Below are 24,589 nucleotides of genomic sequence, written 5' to 3' on the forward strand. Positions count from 1 at the left end.
TGGGGATCGAGTCCTTAACCTGGGCACGTGCCCTTGACCGCGAATCGAACCATGACTTCCTGGTTCATAGGTCGATGCTCAACCACTGAGCCATGCTGGCTGGGCCCTGTCATCCCGTTTTGTGCCCGGCCAGCTGGCGAGCCCCAGACACTGCGGGTGCCTCTGTGCTCCAGTGTACCTGACATTGGGCCTGGGCCCCACCAGTGATTCCTGAATGAATGCTGTTGAGTTGGGCAGTTGTGCAACCCCACGCGGACCTTCACGGCACTGTGCTCTGTGCCTGGCCCCTGAGCTAGTCCATCGGAGTACAGAGAGGGCCAGGAACCCGGCCCACCTCTGGGACATGACCACATGTGGGACTTGTGGCACATGCCACTACCTAGCGCTGGCCCACAGCTGTCTGGCCATCTGGTCGGTCCTGTGGATCCTGCCACTTGCCCGGGCCCTGCCCTGCCTTGGGGCCGCTCCGCTCCTCTCCCTTCACTGTTGGCACACGTCATCCAGCCTCCTTATTCCTATGGCCCTGTCCTGCCTCCAGATGAGGACTCTGAATTCCTGGGGGGCACCCAGATACCCACCTTTGAGCCCTTTCTCTGGGCTCTGGTGTACCCACAGCCTGCAGGCGTTATCGGATGGCCTCGATGGCCTACTGGCCCCAGGTATTCCCCAGCCTCCTCTCCCACTGCTCCTCACCTGCCCACCGCATCCCGATGCCCCCGCAGGCAGCCGCTGGGGCCCATGGCTGCTCCTGTCCCTGCCTTTGTTTCTGCTCCGAGGGCTGACTGTGTGCTTTCCAAGGATGGGGCTGGCTGTCCCCCCCAGCCCCGAGGTGCTTGCTGGGCATGTGCCGAGGAGGAAAGGTGGACGGGGGAGGGAGGAGAACGAGCTGCCATGTCATCGCATCGGTGGTCCCGGGGACACCTCTGCTGCAGGTTCCATGACCAGTCAGCCGCGGGCCTCCGTTACTGCGGAAACCATAGCTTCGCCTGAGTGCTTGTCATCTGGGAGTAAGGAGATAAGCACAGCACCTCTGAGAAGGACGAGGGACAGAGTGTGCATGCGACGGCACAGAATTCCACTGGGAGGATGCACGCCTGCGCACCGGGAGCCTGGCTGAGTCCCAGGGCCCAGCAGGGGTCCCGGGGTAGGAGCTGCTGCGCACACTGCAGGCCTGAGGGAGAGGCGGGAGGCACTGGCTGGCTTGGACTTGGCACCGCTGTGGCAGCAAGTAGGGGGTCCCTCTCTCTCCCTCTCCCTTCTTCTCTCTTAAAAAAAAAATCAATAAAAACATATTTAAGCCTGGCCGGTGTGGCTCAGTGATTGTTTTTTTTTGTTTTTGTTTTTAAATATTTTTAGGTAAGAGAATTTTATGTACAGAAAAGTCACAAAGATAAACAAAATTTTATTAACACAATTTCGTTAGTAATAACGAACAGACAAATGGTTTAATATATATCACTTGATATGTGATACACATTAAAAGAGTTTTCTACTTTTATCCATTTGTTTTTTTTTATATTTCAATTTTTAACAAATCTAGAAATAAGGCAGTATACATGGGGCATATTTACTAAATACTTTTAAATTATGCTTCCTTCTACATCAGATACAAAGTGAATTTTAAAACCATCTGCATATTAAATGGCCTTTTTATTATAATCCCTAAATTTAACAGAGTTAAGCAACAAAACAGATTGAACCTAAGAACGGTTCAATTCCTGGTCAGGGCACATGCCTGGGTTTCGGGCTCGATCTCCAGTGTGGGGCGTGCAGGAGGCAACCGATCAATGATTCTCTCTCATCATTGATGTTTCTCTCTCTCTGTTTCTCCCTTCCTTTCTGAAATCAATCAAATTCAAACAAAACAAAACAAAAACGTATTTTAAAAAACTGGTATAACTGCAAGGAGCCAGGGCAGTCACACAGTGTCTACACGTGGGTGTGCACCAACTTTCACGGGTGTAAATACACCTCCAGAGCCATCTAGGCAGATGGGGGGTGGGGGCGGAGAGGAGGAGGGCAGGGGTCGCCTGTAAAGGCTGAGACACATTGTCTCATGCACGCATGCGCACATGCCCAAGCTCAAATGTGTATAGAACTTGCTACGGTTTAAATTGAGTCTCCCTCCTCTCATACCCTGAAGTCCTAATCTCTGTACCTGTGAATGCAGCCTTATTTGGACACAGGATCGTTGCAGATGTAATTAGGATGAGGTCATACCGAGTGGTATGGGCCTCTAATCTAATCCGACTGGTGTCCTTATGAAAAGCTGAAAAAAGGGACATTTGGACACAGACACACAGAGGGAGGACCCCATGGGAAGATGGAAGCAGGAGCACCAAAGAGCAAACACACCACCAGAGGTGGGGAGACGCCTTGAGCAGATCTTACCCCTGCACCTTCCGAAGGAGCCCTGCCCTGCTGCCGACTTGACCCCAGACTTCTGGGCCACGCCTGTTGTTTTAAGGCACCTCGTTCGTGGGACTTTGCTATGGCAGCCCCTGGAAGCTCAGCTAGAGTTTTACTGTTTTCTTTCTTGTCCATTGTATCATTTAATGCCCAAATATCCCTATGAGCTGGATGCTCAACATTTCAGTAACATTGCGAACATCTGAATGGACTTGCTCGGAATAATTCGGTCAGGTTGAGGTAGACCCAAGGTTCAGTGCAACTCTTGTTTATTTTTAATCTTCACCTGAGGATATTTTTCCATTGATTTGTAGAGAGAGTGGGAGAGGGGAAGACAGAGAGAAACACCGATGTGAGAGAAACACATCAATTGGTTGCCTCCTGCACGAGCCTCAATCAGGGTCCGGGCAGGGGAGGAGCCTGCAACCAAGGTACGTGCCCTTGACCGGAATCAAACGCGACACCCTTCAGTCCGTGGTCTGATGCTCTATCCACTTGAGACAAACTGGCTAGGGCCAGTGCAACTCTTCTGATTTTAAATCTAGATCCAGTGAAACGTAAGAGCTCTAAAGTTTCCCAGCTTCCTTCTATCAGCAGATTTTAATTTTATTTTAAAGGGCATATTTCTCAAACTTTGGGCCTAACAGATACTGTTGATTGAGCAAGTCAAGGAAAATTGGCCACCCTTACTCTATGCACTGTCCTCCTTCTGATAAATTAATTCGTTTCTAGGAAAAGAAACAGCCAATCTTTCTGTTTTTGCTATAAATGTCCCTCCTCGGCACTGCGTTAGCTGCATCTCACAAATTTTGCTATGTTGTAGTTTTATTTTCATTTATTTAGGTGTATTTAAAAATTTTTCTTCAGCCCTAACCGGTTTGGCTCAGTGGATAGAGCGTCGGCCTGCGGACTGAAAGGTCCCAGGTTCGATTCCGGTCAAGGGCATGTGCCTTGGTTGTGGGCACATCCCTAGTAGGAGGTGTGCAGGAGGCAGCTGATCAATGTTTCTCACTATCTGTCTCCCTTCCTCTCTGTAAAAAAATCAATAAAACATATTTAAAAAATATTTTTTTCTTCAGACTTCCTCTTTGCCCCATGGATTGTTTAGAAGTGTGTTGTTTAGTTCCCTAGTGTTTGGAGATTTTTGTTATCTTTTTGTTATTGATTTCTAGTTTGATACTGTTGTGACTAGAGAACACACTCTGATGAGTCCAGTTCTTTTCAATTTGTTGAGGCTTGTTTTCTGGCCTGGGATACGGTCTAGCTGTGGCATGAGTACTTGCAAACAATAGGTATCTACTGTTGTTGGGTATAGTGTCCTGTAATGCCCATTCGATCTTCTTTATTGATGGTGTTGTTGACTTTTTCTACATCCTTGCTCATTTTCTCTCTAGTTGGGTGGAGTGTTGAAGTCTCCAACTGTACTTGTGGATTTGTCTATTCCTCCTTTCAGCTATACCAGTTTTTTAAAAATCGTTTTTTATTGATTTTTTTTTTTTAGGAGAGAGGAAGGGAGAGGGAGAGACCTCCTACTTGGAATAGAGCCTGCAACCCAGGCAGATGCCTTGACTGGGAATTGAACCAGTGACCTTTTGGTGCATGGGACAATGCTCAACTAACTGAGTCACACCAGCCAGGGCCAGTTCTACCAGTTTTTGCTTCACATATTTTGCAGCTTTGTTGTTCAGCGAATGCACATGACGAGCGCAGTGTTCTTGGTGGAGTGACCTTTATCCTATGTTTGTTGAAATTAATTTTTCGATATTTATTCAGATGTATTTTCTTTTTTACCAGTTATAGTTTTCAGGATGTGGGCGGCCTAGCAGCAGAAGATGGTCTTGGAGGGAAAGGGAATGCCACTCAAAAGAGACAGGTTTTGCTTTCTTTGGCTGTTCTAGACCCAGATGAAGGAAAAGGAAGGGCAGCCTGCACTCCCCTCTCCCCCTCACATGGAAAAGGGAGAAAGCCACCAGTGACCATTCCCACTTGCTTGGGAGCTCCAATATAGGTGAGGCGTGGTGGGGCTGGGTTTTAAAAATATTTATATTTTTATTGATTTCAGAGAGGAAGGCAGAGATAGAAACATCAATGATGAGAGAGAATCATTGATCGGCTGCCTCCTGCACACCCCACACTGGGGGTTGAGCCCACAACTGGGGTATGTGCCCTAACCGGGAATTGAACCATGACCTCCTGGTTCATAGGTTGATGCTTAACCACTGAGCCACACTGGCCAGGTGGGGCTAGCTAGGGGTTCCAGGAAGAGGTGTTTGCTTATTCCACCTCAAAGACGGAGCCAGGTTTAACAAGCACCAGCTGTTCATAGTTGACATGGACACAGGTCCTTATTCTTACTTGATGGCATTTCTTTCAACCTTGCTCTGAATTTCAGCTTTCCCTAAATATACATTCCAACGTAGTAATTGAGGATTAGTTATGTTAACTAAGAGCTTATCTTTAGGGAGGAAGCATAATATAGTTGGCATCCAACACATGTCTGTGGAATGAATGAATGAACTGACTCAACTGGTTTCCAGGGATATTCTAGGTCTAAGGGTTATTCCTGACATGGTAGCTGAGGACCTGGGAAGAAGAGGACTGCCTTCAAAAAGTGGCCCACAAAATCCATGGATAGGGGGACCAGGGAAAGCTCCAAAGAGGCGGGGCCCTGGAACTGAGACTTGAAATAGGAGTTCATCAGCCTGACCAGCGTGGCTCAGTGGTTGAGCATCGACCTATGAACCAGGAGGTCATGGTTTGATTCCCAGTCAGGGCACATACCCGGGTTGTGGGCTTGATCCCCAGTGTGGGGCGTGTAGGAGACAGCCAATTAATGATTCTCTCTCCTCACTGATGTTTCTCTCTCCCTCCCTTCCTCTCTGAAATCAATAAAAAATATATTAAAGAAAAACAAGAAATAGGAGTTCACCAGGTGGAGCATGGGAAAGAGCATGGAGGCATGAAAATGCTTAATCCGGTCAGGGCCTTTCCCTATGGCACGTACCCATGTGTGTATATGAGGCTGGAGGCGCAGGAGAGCCGGACATACATGCCACACAGCCGCTACATCAGAGGAGAACACTTGGGGAGGGAGAGAGTAGAGGCTGTCCCCTTTGTTCAGCAGCTTCAAGATGCATCCTGAATGCCAGTTCCCAGAGCCTCTGACACACACACACACACACACACACACACACAGCTGTTTGCCTCTGCAGGTCGGTCAGGTAGAAAGCAGACATGTTTGTCCTTGGAGGTGCCCCTCAGCGCTGCCTCTCACCCTGACATGGGCCCCTTGTTGCTGGCAGCCTCGGGCTAGCCCCTCCCCTTGTCCCCTCTTATGCCGGCTCCTGGCTCTCTGGACCCTCCAAGGGCTGGGTGAGGGGAGGCCAGAGGAGGCAGAGCAGGGCCCAGCAGGCCTGGGCCGGATGAGGTGGGGTGGAGCAGGCTTGCTGGGGGAGGGAGAGGGGGAGGTTTCCATTGACCCACAGCAGGGCCATAAGTGCCCAGTGCCTGGTGCTGACCCCGCCAGCTCAGTCCTCACGCAGGAAGCTCACCTCTGGGAAGAGTAGCTACCATCCTGGGGCAACAGGATGGCGTGGCGATCAAATGATTTTCACCCATTATGTGTAGCAAAGGCAGGTGTGTGTGTGTGTGTGTGTGTGTGTGTGTGTGTGTGTGTGTGTGTCCCAACCTTCACTCAGCCCCTCAGGGGACTGCTGGAAGGGAGAGGACCACAGCCTTCAAGAAACCCCCAAGCAGCCCAGCCGGCGTGGCTCAGTGGTGAAGCATCCACCTATGAACCAGGAGGCCACAGTTCGATTCCCGATCAGGGCACATGCCCGGGTTGCAGGCTCGATCCGCTGTGGGGGGCGTGCAGGAGGCAGTCGATCAATGATTCTCTCTCATCATTGGTGTTCCTTTCTCTCCCTCTCCCTTCCTCTCTGAAATCAATAAAAAAATATTTTAAAAAAGACTCCCCCTCCCCCAAGCAGCTTGCATTCATGTGGAGAGATAAGAAGTGGACAGGCCTGGAAGGTATCTGGGAGGAAGGGAAGCGATTGCACCTGGACCCGCATTAGGCGGGTGAAGGGAGCCAGGCATTCCAGGATGGCTCAGCCGCATGGCGACAGCCCTTGGCGGACGTGGCTATGTGCAAGTGAGGCTAGTCTGGGCTGGAGGATGTCAGGCCTTCCCAGAGCATCCCCGTGAGATGGCAGGTGGGAGGTGGGGCTCATCTGCAAGCCTGGGCTGGGCGCAGGGAGTGCAGGCAGTGGGAGACTGTCCTAGGCTCAGCGCCTGGCTTCCTTCCTGCAGCCCCTGGAGGCTCCTGGCCGCTGTCCTCTGGGCTCCAGCTCCCATCCCGCCTGACCTTTGCACCGAGTTGACGCACATGCCTTTTCTTCTGGTTACGACCTTGCTTCCCCTTGACTCTGCCTCCAATGTGGGCAAATGCCTGGAGCAGTCACTGTCTGGGCCTGCCTCTGCCCCAGGACCCTGCTTTTCTCATATGATCCTTGTAGATACCTTCCAACCCGCACTGGCTTTGACCTGTCCCACGGAGGACCAGGCGCTGACTTGTGAACTCAGAACTTCCGGGCAGCCCCCCAGAGCCTGAGCCCATCTTGGAGGGCCCCCCCAGCAAAGCGGGCCAGCTGCCTGCCCCGATCGGCGCAGACGTGGGCCGAGATTCCAAATCTGGGCTTGGAATCTGGGCTTGCTGCCCTCCGGGCTCCGTCCCTGTCTCCAGCGGTGAGGCCACTTCCCCCAGAGCAGGTCGGGCCACCTGCCACAAGGAAGGGAAGTGGACGGAGATGAGGTGGGGCCAGGGGGCCCTGTGTGGGCTACAGCTGACGGTGTCCTTGGGCTTTCAGGAGAACCTTCACTCTTCTATCCACCACATGGCATCCACAGTGGCCCTGGGGGAGGTGTCCACTCTCTGCAGGCACCGCCTAGACCCCTGTCCCCCTTTAAAAATATATATTTTTATTAATTTCAGAGAGGAAGGGAGAGGGGGAGAGAGAGAGAAACATCAATGATGAGAAAGAATCATTGATCGGCTGCCTCCTGCACACCCCACACTGGGGATCAAGTGTCCTGACTGGGAATCAAACTGTGACCTCCTGGTTCATAGGTCAGTGCTCAACCACTGACCTATGCCGGCCGGGCCCCCTGCCCCTTTTGAAGTTGACCCAGGGCCTCCTTAGGCCTGGCTTCCCCACTGCTGGTTCACCCTGGACCCCTTCTCCAGGCCCCTTCCCTGCTGAGGCCTTGATGTCAACTTGGCCCAGGAAGAAGCTGCCTCTGGCCTGGCTAGTTCCCCGGCACCCTAGCTGCCTCGCCTGCCCATCCTGGGATACCTCAGATGAGGGAGAATGGAGCCAGTCAGCTGGGGAGAGGGCCAGTACCCCACTTTTCCTCCCCAATGCCTCCTCACCCACTTCCCCAACACCCCAGCTTCGTCTGCCCCCTCAGGAGGAGGAGGACCCCTGCGGTGCCTTCCTCACCCCCTTGACTGTGGTCTGCTGGGCCATGGCCCCTTCATATGTGGCCCTGGTGCTTAGTGATCATTAGTGCAGAGGCCACTGCCCCTACTGGTGGCCCAAGAGACCTGACCACAGGGAAGAGACTTGGATTCAGGACAACAAGGAGGTGGAGCAGGACTTGAGTGACACGTTCCCAGGGGCCTCCAAGCTCAGACTGTGTGGCTTTGAGCAGGAGGCCACTTGTACCTGGGCACTGTCAGCCACACCCTGATCCCCAAGCCACCCCTCAAAGAGGGAGAGGGCACAGCAGCCATGCTGTGGTGGCAGTGGCCTATTGCCAGGGCTGTCCAGACCAGCCTCTGTTCCCTGCACTTGCAGGGAATGTTGGGCCTCTTCATTCATTCATCAAATTGTGAAGCACCTTTGATAGGCCACTTCATTCATTCATCAAATAGTGAGGCACCTATGATGGGCCACTTCATTCATTCATCAAATAGTGAGGCACCTATGATGGGTCTCTTCATTCATTCATAAAATAGTGAAGCACCTTTGATGGGCCACTTCATTCATTCATCAAAGAGTGAAGCACCTATGATGGGCCTCTTCATTCATTCATCAAACAGTGAAGCACCTATGATGGGCCACTCACTGTGCCAAGTTCTGATAGAAAAGTGAAGAAAACCAAGTGGCTTGTCATGGTGCTGACATTCAACCAGGGCAGCCAGATGGTTACCCAGATAAAGAGCACCCTTGCAGAGCCCCTTGGAGCCAGTGTGGTTGTGGCAGGTCCTTGATTCTCCCATCCCATGCTCTCTGGTGACTGGTGGGCTCTGGGTGGCTACCTCCATAGAGCTGTGAGGCTGTCCTGGGTCTGGAAGCTCTGAGCACCTAGCTTCATGGTGAGTTTGGATTCCTGTAAGCCTGCCTACCCCCAAGGGGGCAGTGCTGGTGCTCAGGTTAGCATGAACTCTTCTATAGAGTTCGGCCTGGCCCCCACTTGAGTCCCCCCAGCCCTCCCCTCCTTGTACCTTGGATTGAATGAACATTCTGTGTCTCTTGGCTATGACCTTTACTCCTCTGGCTCACAGTGCCGTCCCCCAATCTTTTTAAAAAATATTTTTTTATTGATTTCAGAGAGGAAGGGAGAGGGAGGGAGGAAGAGAAAGAGAGAGAGATAGAAACATCAATGATGAGAGAGAATCATCCATTGGCTGCCTCCTGCATGCCTCCTACTGGGGATCTAGCCCGCAACCTGGGCGTGTGCCCTTGACTGAAATCGAACCTTGGATTCTTCAGTCCGCAGGCTGATGCTCTACCCACTGAGCCAAACCAGCTAGGGCCCATCCCCAATCTTGACACACAGACCCAAGGACACCTCAGAGAACCGGTCTGTCAGACTCTTCTGCTTCCCCCGCCCCTAGTCAAGGTCAGAGATCATGGAGCTGAAGCTGCAGACAGATGGACAGATAGATGGGCTGTCAGGCCTGTGGGAGGGGGGGTCATGGCAGAGAGAAAGAAAAGGGAGATGGGCTGCTGAAAGGCCAGGTGCCATGAGGACTGAGCTGTGACCACCAGGTTTGGTGGCACAGAGGGCACTGGTGACCTTGGCCAGAGCAGTGTCAGTGTGGGTAGCAGTTGAATGGGTAGAGGTCTGTAAGAAAGGTGGTATCTAGAGGAGGCTCCCATGTGCCCCTGCCCCTCCTTCCCTGGGGCTCAGACCTCACAGCCAGTGACAATGGGCTGGCCACTTATGGAACGAAGGTTCAAGGCTCTTGTCCTTCAGGCCAGGAGCAGCACCCACGGCCCTGGCCTGTGTAGGCCTGGCGGGCTTGCTATGGCCAGTGGCCCTCACCCCCCTGTGTGCATAAAGGGGCTCTTTCTCGTGTCCCTGTTTCTCTCACTGTAGGCGTGTCCTGGGGCCGCCCTAACAGAGGACCACGACTGGGGGCCTGAAACAGCAGTAATGTCCTCTCGCACGGCGCTGGGGGCCAGACGATGAAACACAGGCTGGGGAGGGCCTCTGAGGCTCCAGGGCAGAGTCCACCCTGCGTCTCCCAGTTTCTGGGGGCTCCAGGCAGTTCTTGGCTTGTAGACACCACTCCCAACACTGCCTCTACCTTCACGTGACTTTTTTCTGGTTCTCTTCTGTCTCTTATTCTTTTTTAAAAATATATTTTTGTTGGTTTCAGAGAGGAAGGGAGAGGGAGAAAGAAACATCAATGATGAGAGAGAATCATTGATCGGCTGCCTCCTGCACGCCCCACACTGGGGATAGAGCCTTCAACCCAGGCATGCGCCCTGACGGGGAATCAAACTGTGATCTCCTGGTTCATAGGTCATCGTTCAACCACTGAGCCATGCCGGCTGGGCTCTTCTGTCTCTTATAAGGATACTTGTCATCGGAATTTGGGCCACTCGGGTCATCAGGATGATCTCAGCTCTAGATCCTTAACCTCATCTGCAAGGCCCTCTGTCCTGATAAGTCACATTCACAGGCTCTAGGATGTAGAAATAGCTTGAGGAGGGGGGCACCATTCACCACCACACCCACTGTGGGTCACATTCTCAGGCCGCCCAGCTCTGAGGACAAGGGTTTGGGGGAGGGGTTCCTGGGTGGCCCCAGTTGTACTGGAGGATGGGGCCCACAGTGTGGCTGTGTTCTGCTCTGTGGGGTGGCTGTTCTTGGGTGGAGGTGTGAAAGGGACAACCGCCGCCTAGCCAATTTGGTTCAGTGGGTAGAGCAGCGGCCCACGCACTAAAGGGTCCTGGGTTCCATTCCAGTCAAGGGCACATACCTCAGTTGCAGGTTTGATCCCTGGCCCTGGTCGGGACGCGTGCAGGAGTCAACCAATCGATGTATCTCTCTCACATTGATGTTTCTTCTCTGTCTCTCCCTCTCCCTTTCACTCTCTCTAAAAATAAATGGAAAAATATCCTCGGGTGAGGATCTGGCTATGGGGAACTGGGTGTCCTCCTTCTCCCCCTCACCGACCCATTGTCCAGCACAGAGCCGGACAAGAGTCCCCTCTTCAGAGTGGCCTGGGTGTGTCTGGCTGGGAAGGCACACAGGTGGGTGTTTGAGGTCTCTGGTGGCTGAGAGGGGGGTGGGCATTGAAGGATTGGAGTGGCCAGCAGGGAGGGGCTGGGGCCCCTGCAGAGGGGCTGCCCTCAGGCAAAGCAAGGACAGGCCATTGGGAGGGCCAGGAGGAAGCGAGGGCAAGAGGCACAGCTGGGGTGGTGGGTTCTGTTGCCTCAGGAAAACATGGGGCCCAGGGGAGGACAGGAGTGGGGGGAGGAGCATGGAGTCTGAAGGTACAATCCTCTGGACCCTTGAGCAGGTTGGAAGAGGGACTGGCCACATCCTGAGAAACTACACGTAGGCTCCCCTCTGTCCTGCCCCCAACCCTTGGCTCACGAGGTTGCCCCACCCGGGGGCTGCTGCCCTTACAACCTCAGCCCGCTCCAGTGCTTCCTCTGTAAGCCCAGGGCTCTGTTCTGCCCGCTCCCTCCGATCCCCCCATCCTTGAAAATTATGCAGCCACGTAAAGGCCATTCACAGTTAAGCCATGCAAGCGTGGTTACTTTTCTTCTCTGCACAGCATTTTGTTTTCCCAGGAGTTAATAATTGTCCTTTGGCTGGCTGTTTGCTTAGCTTCCCATGCACTTATCACTAATTCAACCCCAGACTCGTCCCGGTGTGTAAATGTTCTCTCAAGACGTTCAAACACACCAGGCATTCTGGTGATTTCATCGCCAAGGAAATCTCTCACGGCGGAGCCCTGGCCAGCTGCCGTGCCCCTGTCCCTGGCATCCTGGGTCTCCCCTGGCCTTTTACTGGGGACTCCCCCCAGGTCGGGTCCCCCAGTTTCTCCCCTCCCCCAAGTTGGAGCCCCCAGTTTCCCCCCACCCCATGTTAGAGCCCTCATTTTATGGTCTTTTTTTTTTTAAAGCTTGTGTTTACGTAATGCTTGTGTAAAGTTTAAAAAATATGTTTAAGCCGGAGATCAGGAGCCCTGGCTTTTGATGCCTGGCTCGGCCTCTGCTATTCAGTGTGGCCTTGAGCAGGCCTCTCCCTCCCTAAGTCTTGCTTCTATTATCTATAGAACCACAGGTTTAGACTGGGGTTATTCATTAATCCTTCATTTATTCATTCAACAGACATTGGTTTAGCAGTGCCTCTTAAGAAAACTGTTTATCATGGAAAATGTCAACCAAAAGCAAAGGGAGGGAGAATGGTTAATGAAGCCCCGAGGACCCATCAGCCAGTGTCAACAATGATCAACAATTTGCTTGTATTTTTCATTTAGATCCTTCTTTTATTTCCCGGAGTCGTTCTGGGAATTTCTTATTTTGAAATATTGTAGTTAGGGTCACAGGAAGTTGCAAAGAAAGGGGCAGGAGGCCGGCACCCCTCTCCCGGGCTCCCCAGCCTCAGCCTCTCGCACCTCCTGCAGATGAGACCGGCGTCATCCCAGAGCGGCTCCCCGTTGCATGTGTGCGCATGCGTGTGCGTGTGCCTCTGCACTTCCATCGCCCCTGTGGATCTATGTGATGCCACTGCAATCAAAACGCAGTCCTCGTGCTACCTTCCATAGATGTGTAGTTTTATAAGGAACTGACAAATTGTTTTCCAGAGTGGCTGCCCCATTGTCTTTTTAAAAAAATAAAAAATAAAAAAAAAAAATAAAAAATAAAAAAAAAATATATATATATATTTTCATTGATTTCAGAGAGGAAGGGAGAAGGAGAGAGAATAGAAACATCAATGATGAGAATCATTGATCGGCTGCCTCCTGCACGCCTCACACTGGGGATCGAGCCCACAACCCCGGCATGTGTCCTGACCAGGAATCAAACCGTGACCTCCTGGTTCATAGGTCGATGCTCAACCACTGAGCCAAGCCAGCCAGGCCTATGCCCATTTCTCCACGTCTTCGCTCGCCCTTGCAATTGCCCCTGCCTTTGATTTCAGCCCTTCAAACAAACACGCAGTCACATTGCACTGGGTTCTGACCTGTGCTTGCCTGACGCCTAACGACGTTAAGCAGCTTTTCATGTGCCCATTTGCCACCCACATGGCCTTTTTGGTGAAATGTCTTTTGTCTATTTTCTAAGTGGATTGTCTGCATATTTTACTGGTTGGGTTTTGCCCATCCTTTTAATTTACATTCCCCTCTATTTTCTGTAATATTTCTTAAATGAACTTTTAAAAATATATTTTTTATTGATTTTTCAGAGAGGAAGGGAGAGAGAGATAGAAACATCAATGATGAGAGAGAATCATTGATCGGCTGCCTCCTGCACGCCCCTCACTGGGGATTGAGCCACAACCTGGGCATGTGCCCTGACCGGGAATTAAACCATGACCTCCTGGTTCATAGGTTGATGCTCAACCACTGAACCACACCGTCCGGGCCTGGCCAGTGAGATTTAATTGGAAGGTTTGGATAGTACCTTTTGGGGCACTCCTTGTTCCCCTTGTTCATCCTTTACTGTGTTCTCTACCTCATCTCCATTCTGGGGTGATGGCTGGAGCTCTAGCTACCATCTTGGATCAAGGCAATGAAGGCTCCACCTAAGGATCATGGAGCAGTGAGTTGGGAATGATCTGGAAACACCCTTGATCCTGAATGATTTTGTGGAATATCTATCCTAGCCCTAAATGTTTTCCCTCTGGACTCCATTAATGCACAAGACAAATATATGTCTACCTTGGTTAAGCCACTATTATTATGAGTTTTTTTTTTTCTCATAGGTGTACCTGCACCTAATCTTTACTGAAAGAGGAGAAAACAAACCAGATGTGGTCTCTATTATTATCTAGTAGGGGGACAGCCATTCGGTGACACATCTAAGTCAGAATGTAATTATTGTTGCAAAAATATCTACAATAAAAACACACAAGGCTCCCGGTCAACAACAAACCAAGAGCGAAAGAAAGACATTTATCTTAGATGAATGTGCCCAGATTTCAGCAATCAGAAAACCACGAGGGAAGCTGTTTTGATGTCCACACGCAGGTAGGTTTTTGTGACATTTTAAAATGTACAGTTGATTGCTGTTTCCTTCAGTCAGTGTGATAAACTAGATTCTCTGAATAACCTTGCTGATAAAAGTAGCCGAAATCACTTAACAAAAGATTTAACAATCATCTTTCCAAAGGCTCCAGTGAGATGGCGAAACAGTAAGGAATCCCAGAGTCTAAAAAATTAAGTCAAGACAGGAACCCAGAGAGGTAAACAGCATACTGAGGTTAACCTTCACCCTGAGGGTATCTGTGGACCCTGCTGACCTTGAGTTTTAGATTTTATGGCCTCCTGGATTGTGGGGACAGGCCACAAAGCCCAAGGCTTGCAAAACAGGATGTGCGATAGGAAACAGCCCCTCTCCCCACTGCGTGAAGGTGAGCCAGGCAGGTATGTCATCATCGCAAGGCTGAGCTGGAGAGGCCGCCCTTCATCCACCGCATCTCCAGGAACATGGCTTCTTTCCAAACCTGGCACAGGAGGGAGGGGCGCATGTCTGTGCTGCGTGCTTGTACTCACACGGCAGCACCACGTGGTCTCGCAGCTGGAATGATGGTTCCTGGGAAGTCCATACATTCCTCCCCCTGAGAATTTCGTTTGAAATGGTTCTGGGTTGGAGTATCCCTGGAACCTGTCCAGAAGCCAATGCCAATCCTCCCTGGAGGAGCCCACCTTCGATTCAGGTCTCAAAGTGTCCCCACTAGGAAGTTCTGAGAAATAAAAGGGAAGAATAACCAAGCAATACTTCTAACAGTGAAAAACGAAATAATTGAATTAAAAAAGTCAATGAAGGACTGCCTGCCACTTTGGGGAGTGATAAATTAGTTCATTCATACCGATCTGATGAGGACAATTAGAAAAGCTGGAAAAATAGCTACACCAAAAGGTTTGGGGTTCGATCCCCGGTCAGGGCGTGTCTAGGAGGCAACTGATCGATGTTTCTTTCACACATATCTCTCTCCCTCAAATAAGTAGATGAAAAATAATAAAAATGTGCTTTAAAAGAATAAAACAACTAAGGATACATTGTCCAAAGATACAAATGACAATACGGCAGAGAAATGAAACTATAAAAAATCGCCATTTGAAAATTCTAGAACTAAAAAGGACAGTAACATGTGCAAACAGGACCAGATCTGGCTTCTTTCCCAAGCAGGGGGTGAGGTGTTCCTCATGTCCCTGTCCTTGAAGGACCTCCTTCCCCCACCTTTGTCACCATGCTATTCATTATGACCAGTCCTGCAAGAGACCTGGTGCCAGGCTCTGCCACAATGGGGGCCACCCTCACCACCACATGGTCACACCAGGGAGAGGCCGACTCAGAGAGAGTCAGGGCAGGAATGTTGCCTGTGGAAGGAGGATCTTCTGCTACCGTTTATAATTTATTTTCTCAAGTCTATTTTGTGACAATTTATTTAAGTTTAAAAAAGTAAGTCATGCCCTGCCCCCACCAAAAATAATTTTTCAAAGAGAGAGAGACATAGTGGCTTAGAACTTTCCAAAATGAGTTGGGGGGGGGGGAGCTAAACTCAAAACAAAGAGTAAGGAAGGCTTAGAAACTCCATGCAGAATAAATGAAGAGAAATGCACATCTGGGAACATCTGGGTAAAAGAGCAAAAAACAATTAATTGTGACATGTCGAAAGCTTTACATCTGAGATCAGGTACAAGGTAAGGTTACTGTCTAACACCAACTTTATTTGACATTGTATTTGAGTTCTGGCCAGTGTAGTAAATACAAACATTTAGAAACTATTTGCCAATGATATGATAGTTTATGTAAAAAAAAAAATCAAAACAAAACCCAAAGAATCTACAGATAAGTTAATTAAATAAAAAAAAATCTAGCATGGTTTCTGGATACAAAAATCAATACATAAAAATAAACAGAGACAGAATTTAGAAAAGAAAGAAAGATAACACTTACACTACCTAACACATATGACTACCTAGGAATAAATCTAATAATAACATGCAAAAACACTATGTAGAAATGTATAATAGTTTGAAAGACATTGAAGGAAAGATAAAAAATAGAAATATATTCTATGTTCCTGGATTGGAACATATTGTTTTCCTTTTAACGTTTAAAAACATAACTTCAGCCCTGGCCGGTTTGGCTCAGTGGATAAAGTGTCAGCCTGCGGATCAAAGGGTCCCCGGTTCAATTCCGGTCAAGAGCACATGCCCGGGTCGCAGGCTCGATCCCCACTAGGGGGCGTGCAGGAGGTGACTGATCCATGATTCTCTCTCATCGATGATGTTTTTCTCTCCCTACCTCTCTCTTCCTCTCTGAAATCAATAAAAATATATTTAAAAATAAAAAATAACTTCAAATTTAAAGTAAAGTTACAGGAATAGCAGAAATAAATAGAAAGGAACATCTTCAACCGGATAAACCCACAGCTAATGTTATACTTAATAGTGAAAGCACAAAAATTTTCCCCATAAAGTCAGAAACAAAACAGAGATGTCTGCTCTTATAACTTCCAGGCAACACTGTATTGGAGGTTCTAGCCAGGGAAATTATGCAAGAAAAAGAAATAAAAGGTATCTAGATTGGAGAGGAAGAAGTAAAACTATCCCTAATCACATATGACATGATCTTGAATATAGAAAATTCTAAGGAATCCACTAAAAAGTATTAGAACTAATAAACAAGTTTAGCAAGATTGCGGGATATTAAGTCAATGTGCAAAAACCTACTGTGTTTCTATACATAGCAATGAGCAATCCAAATATAATGAAGAGAACAGTTATATTTATAAAGAATCAAAAAGAATAAAATACTTAGGAATGAATTTAACAAAAGGACAGACTGTACAATAGTATATTGTTGAAGATCATTAAAGAACATCTAAATAAGTAGAAATACATGCCATATTCATAGATCAAAGAATTGATATTAAGATGAAAATACTCGCCGAAACCGGTTTGGCTCAGTGGATAGAGAGTCAGCCTGGGGACTGAAAGGTCCCAGGTTCGATTCTGGTCAAGGGCATGTACCTGGGTTGCGGGCACATCCCCAGTAGGAGATGTGCAGGAGGCAGCTGATCGATGTTTCTCTCTCATCGATGTTTCTAACTCTCTATCTCTCTCCCTTCCTCTCTGTAAAAAATCAATAAAATATATAAAAAAATAAGATGAAAATACTCTCCAAATGGATCTACAGATTCAATGCAACGACTATCAAAATACCAGCTGATATTTTGACAAGCCAATTCTAAAATTCACATGGAAATGCAAGGGACCCCGAATAGCCAAAACAATATTGAAAAAGAAGGCCAAAGTTGGAAGACTTGCACTTCTCTATTTCAAAACTTACTACAAAGGTACGGGAATCAAGACCGCATAGTACTGGCGTGAGGATAGACTAATAAATTAATGATCTAGAATTGAGAGTACAGATGTAAGCCCTTACGTTCATGGGCGATTAAGTTTTTGACAAAGGTGCCAAGACAACTCAATGGGAGAAACAATTGTCTTCAACAAATGGCGAGGGACAACTAGATATCCACATGCAAGAAAATGAAATTGGATTACAACCTCACACCATACAAAATAAGTAGCAAAATGGATCAGAAACCTAAATGTAAGGGATAAGACTGTAAAACTCTTAGGAGAAAACATAGGTGTAAATCTTCATGACCTTGGATCAGGCAATGGTTTCTTAGTTATGACACCAAAAGCACAAGTGATGAAAGATAAAATAGATAGAGTAGACTTCATTAAAAGATTTCTGTGCTGCAAATGGTACCATTAAGAAAGTGAAAGGACAAGCCACAGATCAAGGGAAAATATTTGCAATGTATCAGATAAGGGACATGTGTCTGGAATAAATAAAGAAGCCTTATAACTCCACAATAAAAAGACAAATGACTCAATTCAAAAAATGGGCAAAGAATTTAAATAGATATTTCTCCAAAGGAAATGTGCCAGAAGCCAACGAGCACATGAAAAGATGTTCAACGGCATTAGTCATTAGGAAAATGCAAATCAGAATCGTCAGGAGATACTACTCTACACCCACTGAAATGGCTGGAATAAAAAATGGCTGGACAAAACATGTTGGTGAGAATACAGAGAAACTGAAACCCTCATTCGTTGCTGGTGGAAATAAATGTACAGTGGTGCAGCTGTTTTACAGTTTGGCAGTGTCTCAAAATGTTAAACATAGAGTTACCACGTGACCCAGCAATCCCACTCCTAGGTGTGGTTCCAATAGGTAAATTGTATGACCTGTGAATTATATCTCAATATAGCGGCTAGAAAAAGAATAGTAGATAGATTTCTTCTACACCCTTCATATAGCTCTGTCAAATGTTGACATTTTACTGTTTGTTTTATTCTTGTCTACACACACACACACACACACACACACACACATGCATGCACACAGATACACACAATTATTTTCTGAATATTTCAAATCAATTGAGACACTATTCTCATTTCTCTCTAAATACTTCAGTGTGGCCCTAACCAGTTTGGCTCAGTGGATAGAGCGTCGGCCTGCGACCTGAAGGGTCCCAGGTTCGATTCCGGTCAGGGGCATGTACCTTGGTTGCAGGCGCATCCCCAGTAGGGGGTGTGAGGAGGCAGCTGATCGATGTTTCTCTCTCATCGATGTTTCTAACTCTTTATCCCTCTCCTTTCCTCTCTGTAAAAAATCAATAAAATATATATATATATATTTTAAATACTTCAGTGTGTATTTCCTAGTAACAAGGAACATTATCTTATCTAACCACACTACAGTTATCAAAACCATGAAACAAACATCAATACATTATAACCTACAGATCTTGCCAGAGTTTGCCAATGTCCTTTCTAGAAAAGAAGTGTCTCTGATCATGCATTGCCTTCAGCTATTATATCTTAGTCTCCTTCATCTGCCTCAGTTGTGTTTTATGACATTGACATTTTTCAAGGGCACTGGCCAGTTCTTTTTGTAGAATGTCCCTCTGTTTGGGTTTGTCTGATGCCTCCTCACCATTTGGCAACCATCGTAGTAATGCTTGATTCAAGCAAAAATGATTAATGGATGAGAAAACTAGTGGGTGAAGGTTTAATAAGGAATGGTCTCAAATGTCTCCCTGTAGATAAAAAACAACAGCAACTTGACAGTGGAGAAACCTAGAGACATGACCTTAACCACTGTCAAGTTGCTGTATACTTCCACACATCTGTATTTATCATTTTCTATCATCTATCATCTATTATATATCATCCATCTGTGTGTCTATCATCTATCAATTACCTATCCATCATTCATCTATTACCATGAGTTCCATGTTCATACTGACACCTCTAATTTCAGGTACATTTTACCCTTCTTTCCACTTGCTTATTTGTTTTTTAAAAAATATATTTTTATTGATTTCAGAGAGGAAGGGAGAGGGGAAGAGAGATAGAAACATCAATGATGAGAGAGAATCATGGATCGGCTGCCTTCGGCATGTGCCCTGACCGGGAATCAAACCGTGACCTCCTGGTTCATAGGTCACTGTTCAACCACTGAGCCACGCCGGCGCCCCACTTGCTTATTTGTAACATCTTTGTTGCTGAGAAAACTGGCTCCCATCATCTACAATGTATTTATGGGCTCGTTCAATTCGAGAACACTCAGAAAGTAGTTTCAGAATTGTCCGCTTACGGCTTTGCAAAACAGAAAATGACTCTTTAGAATCCAATATTGGTTTCTAGTTCTTTTGTCCTTAGCCCAAGGGCACATGGTCCAAGGACTGCATTGGAAAGGTCCCCGGGTTGGTTCCTCTTTCCCACTTCAGGGTGGGTACTGTATTGTGTGGTGCATGGCTTGGTCCATTTGTTTCCATTTGTATTTCATTTAGGACATTTCCACTCTCCTTGTGATTTTATTTATTTTCGATAATTTGAAGTTCAGATGCTCTCTGCCTTCCAGTTATGCCAAGGGCATGGGTTTTATGTGGTTTTATTTGTTCTAGTCTTTTTTTAAAAAAATTAATTTTTATTTAGAAGCTCGGTGGAGAGCTCTTGATTTACTTGGCTGCCATTACCTTGGCTACCCAGAATTTTCCCCCCTAAAATCAATGCTTTGAACATAACAATTCTTTCCAATTTGATTTAGAAATCGAATGCAATTGTCATCGAAAGGCCACGTTTAAACGGGGCTGGAGAAGTTGGTTCTTAAATTTATATGGAAGAGCAAACGGCCAAGAAGAGTTTAGACACTTGCACACATCTGCATTTATCATCACTCCTTCTATGTTTATTATTTGGCTTTCCACTGTGAGGAAGGAGGTGGGGGGAGTTGCCGTAGCAAATTCGAAGAATTATTCTAAAGGTACTGAATTAGCCCTGACCGGTTTGGCTCAGTGGATAGAGCGTTGGCCTGTGGACTGAAGGGTCCCAGGTTCGATTCCAGTCAAGGGCATGTACCTTGGTTGCAGGCACATCCCCAGTTAGGGGTGTGCAGGAGGCAGCTGATCGATGTTTCTCTCTCTCATCGATGTTTCTAATTCTCTACCCCTTTCCCTTCCTCTCTGTGAAAAATCAATAAAATATATTTAAAAAAAAATAAAGGTCCTGAATTAAGGCAGCACAGCATTGGCAAAAGGACGGGCTAATAGACCAACGGGATAGAATAGAGAATTCGAAAACAGACAAGCCACATGTAGAAACTCAGTTTATGACAAGCTGGTATTACAGGCCAGTGTGGGAAGGAGATGTTTTTCCATAAAAAAAAAAAAATGCTTGGACAAGTAGTTGTCCATATGGAAAATAAAATCTGACAACATCAGCTTCTGGCAAGCCTGGGAAGCACAGAAAACTCAGATACTAAGGTGGCCTGGGAACTGATAAAACCACTTGGGAGGTGATTTGTATGTTCCTTTGCCAAGTGGAGGATGCAGGCCTCCTGGGGCCCAGGGCGTTCTCCCTGGATGTGATCACTAGAGAAACTTGTGCTGGCCGTCAGGCGCCTGTCCACGAACGGGCAGAGTTGCAACAGCATGGGGAGTACAAACAACTGCCCATCAGGCCGACCAGGGGGGCGGACTGATGGAGATTAGTTCTGAAACAGAGCAGAGGCGCAGAGGACACATGGATTCCAGCTCTTATGGAGCAGCAGGGACACGTCTTGGGAATTTTCGTGTTCTACGTGAAAGCGCTTTGCAGAAGAATGCAAACAGCATGATTCCATTTAGGTACAGTTCAAATCAGGTGAAATGAAACCATGTATTGTTTGGGGATGCATACAAAAGCAGGGAAGCTCTAAGGAAAAGCACTGAAGTGGAGAGGGGAGAGTGTGTGTGTGGGGAGGAACAAGAAGGGACACCCAGAGTCCTTCCCAGGCCATGTCACCTTTCTTTTTTCCAAGCTGGGTGGTGGGTATGCAAGGGCTCATGGTATTGCTCTTTCTACTCACCCTTATTTTTTTAAAATATATTTTTATTGATTTCAGAGAGGAACACAGAGAGAGAGAGAGAGGGGAATATCAATGATGATAAAGAATCATTGATTGGCTACTTCCTGCACGCCCCACAGTGGGGATCGAGCCTACAACCCGGGCACGTGCCCTGACCGGGGATGGAACCATGACCTCCTGGTTCATAGGTCGACGCTCAACCACTGAGCCACACCGGCTGGGCCATGCATATTTTTAAAAATATATTTTTATTGATTTCAGAGATGAAGGGAGAGGGAGAAATAGAAACAGCCATGATGAGAATCATAGATTGGCTGCCTCCTGCACACCCCACACTGGGGATGGAGCCTGCCACCCAGGCACGTGCCCTGACCAGAAATCGAATCGTGATCTCCCGGTTCATAGGTTGACACACTCAACCACTGAGCCACACTGGCGAGGCTACTCACGCCCATTTTGCATCTTCTCAGTTCTAACAGAAGCCATTTTAAACCCCAAGAGTTCTGCTGAATTCCCCATGGAGAGGCACTGTGAGCAGGCAGTGGCTGGGAACCTTGGAAGTTACCTTTGGGTCCTTGTGCCTCCCCAAGGAACTTGGCCCTGTGCTCTGACCCTGTAGTCTTGGTCATCACAGCTGGTACCCCGGCTAGGCTGGCACCGTGGGTATAGTACTAAAGTGCTTCTGCACCTGTTTGCTAGATTGTAGCTCAAGTGCTTCCCACCTGCTGATCGCTCCCGCCTCCCCTTCCTGGCCCCCTCCCCCACCCAGATCCTTAACTAGCGCTCACATGGGACGCAGCAGAGGCCCTGCGACCCTGCTGGGGGCCCCTGAGTGGCCTTCGTGCTGGGCCACAGGGTCAAGCGTGAGGAACGTTTGTACTTCCTCCTGAGGCCCCTGCTCTGCAGCGAGGCCCAGCACCCCCGCTCCTGGAGGAGAGAAGACTCAAGGTTACATCCAGCCACCGGATCCATTTGCCACCCCATCCACCTGCAGCCAGTTTGCCTAACGACCAGCTCACCTAATTACCAGGTCACCTCCAAGCCCCAATTTGGAATTCAAATGAAGAAACTTATTTCCACCGTTTATTCTAACAGTGACTCCAGCTTAATCAGTTCTCTAATGATCAATTTGCCTAATTAAAAAAAAAATTAAGCATTTTGAAACCAATTCACCGAAGGCTCTGTCTCTACGGCGTGTTTGCAAGGACTGCTTCGCCGCTGGGTTACCGGTGACTTGCTCGCCCGCAGGCTGTTTTTCTGCTTCTTTCAAAACCAGACTGCATTTAGCTGTAAACAGGCCTCCATGTTGCAGCGTTTCCTAGAGCTGCCCATTCGCCCTTGGCCTTGGAGTTGCCTGCCTCTGGTTCTGTCTCGTGAAGGAGCCGGTGGGAGCGAGGTACATGCTGTGTCTCACAATATTGAGGTTCACAAAGTAAAACTTGGGAGACACAGAACGATGTGCAACATATCTCAATAAAATACACTGTACAGACAACAAAACAACTTTAGGAAAAGATCTTTAAGACAAAAGGCAAAAAAGTCCTCCAAGTGTTTCAGAGAAGAGGAAATAAGAAAAAGACAAGCAGGCCCAGCCAACGTGGCTCAGTGGTTTGCACATCGACCTATGAACCAGGAGGTAGTGGTCCGATTCCCAGTCAGGGCACATGTGGGCTTGATCCTCAGGGTGGGACGTGCAGGAGGCAGCTGCTCAGTGATTCTTTCTCATCATTGAAGTTTCTATCTCTCCCTCTCTCTTCCTTCCTCTCTGAAATAAAAGAAAAATTTTTTTTAAAGATAAAGATAAGCAGAAGATGTCGCAAATGTGCTAAGCACCCTCCTGTCTTCTCTTGGCCTCTGGACCCAACGGCTTTGCTGTCAAAAGCCCTTCTTGATCCTGGGCAGCTCACGCCACCCTCCTCTTACGTAAAATGGGGCAAGGCTGCCGTGTCCTTCAGATAGTCGGAGGCCCGTTAATCCGGGCGCTGTTTACTATGGAGCTGGCCTGGAGATGCACGTTAACTGCCTTAGAAACACGGATTAAAAGACGCTGCCCAGGAATGCTTTGTTATCTTTTGTTTGTTTTTGAAAAATCCTTACAATGCCAAACAGCTGGGAGAAAATAAGGCCCCAACATAGATGTGGCCCCAGCCCGCTGTCTCTGGAGGCCTGCGTCCCAGGCAGCCCCAGCGCCTCCCTGTGACGTGTCCATGCCTTGTTCTCGGCCTGGAGGGCTCTGTCTAGATCTCTGGAGGCCTTCCTTGAGCAGCCCCACCTCTGTGAGCCTGCGCCACCTTTGGAGGGCCAGGCTGTGTCCCTCATTCCGCCTTCCCCGCTGTCGATCACGCAGAAGCTGTGAATGTTTGCTTTAAAAATATATGTTTATGGATTTCAGAGAGGAAGGGAGAGGAGAAGAGAGATAGAAACATCAATGATGATAGAGAATCATGGATCGGCTGCATCATTGGTCAAGCCCGCAACCCTGGCATGTGCCCTGACTGGGAATCAAACCGTGACCTCCTGGTTCATAGGTCGATGCTTAGCCACGCTGGTGGCTGGGCGAAACTGTGAATGGTTTAATGGGGGAGGAGGAGTAACCCCCAGCCCAATGAGGGGGTGACTCAAAGAGTTTCTCTTGGGGAGAATTCCTTGTTTTCTCCTGGGAATCCCAGTTCCAGGCTGCCTCCCAAGCAGGGAGAGGTGTGGGGATCAAGGTCTGGGGAGAGGGGGCATGCGGCCCTGGGAGTGGTAGCGCGTGCTGGACTGATGGGTGGGCGCCTGTCAGCCTGTTGGGGTTCCTGGAGGCAGCGGGCTAGCTGGGGGGCTGCCCAGATGAGCCAGGAGAAACTGAGGGTGTGTGCTGGGAAGGAAAAGTCAAGGCGCCCATACCCAGCTCCCCTCTGCCCCAGGTTGGGGAGGCTGCCCAGGCAGCTGGCCTGGCAGGGGATGCCCACCTAGAGAGAGGGCTGTGGTGTGGATACAAGTGGGGCGCCAAGTGGACAAGGCTGGCCAGCTTCAAAGAGTTCTTAGCAAGGAGGGGGCTGAGCCCACCCTGAGAAAGGGGTGACCCCCCTCCTTGGCAGAAGCCACAGGCAAAGATGGAGCACCCTCCTCCCCTCGACCTTGGGCCGGTGCCCGAGGAGGGGGGCTGGGCTGGGAGGGGAGGTCAGAGCACCCCGTCTCCATTCCGGTCCATTCTAGTCCTGGGGATGGGGAGGGGGAGCTTTGAGGGGGATGTGAGTCTGGGCTGAATTTTAAAAACCCAAAGG

At 48.5% G+C, this 24,589-nt stretch overlaps 1 protein-coding gene across 1 annotated transcript in view; it reads right to left on the bottom strand.

The window, feature by feature from the left end:
- Positions 1 to 24,589, bottom strand: part of DUSP9 (dual specificity phosphatase 9) — a 49,175-nt gene that overhangs the window by 17,086 nt on the left and 7,500 nt on the right. The window lies entirely within an intron of this gene.

Source organism: Myotis brandtii, unplaced genomic scaffold (assembly GCF_000412655.1).
Source record: "Myotis brandtii unplaced genomic scaffold, ASM41265v1 scaffold959, whole genome shotgun sequence".
Classification (NCBI taxonomy): Eukaryota; Metazoa; Chordata; class Mammalia; order Chiroptera; family Vespertilionidae; genus Myotis; species Myotis brandtii.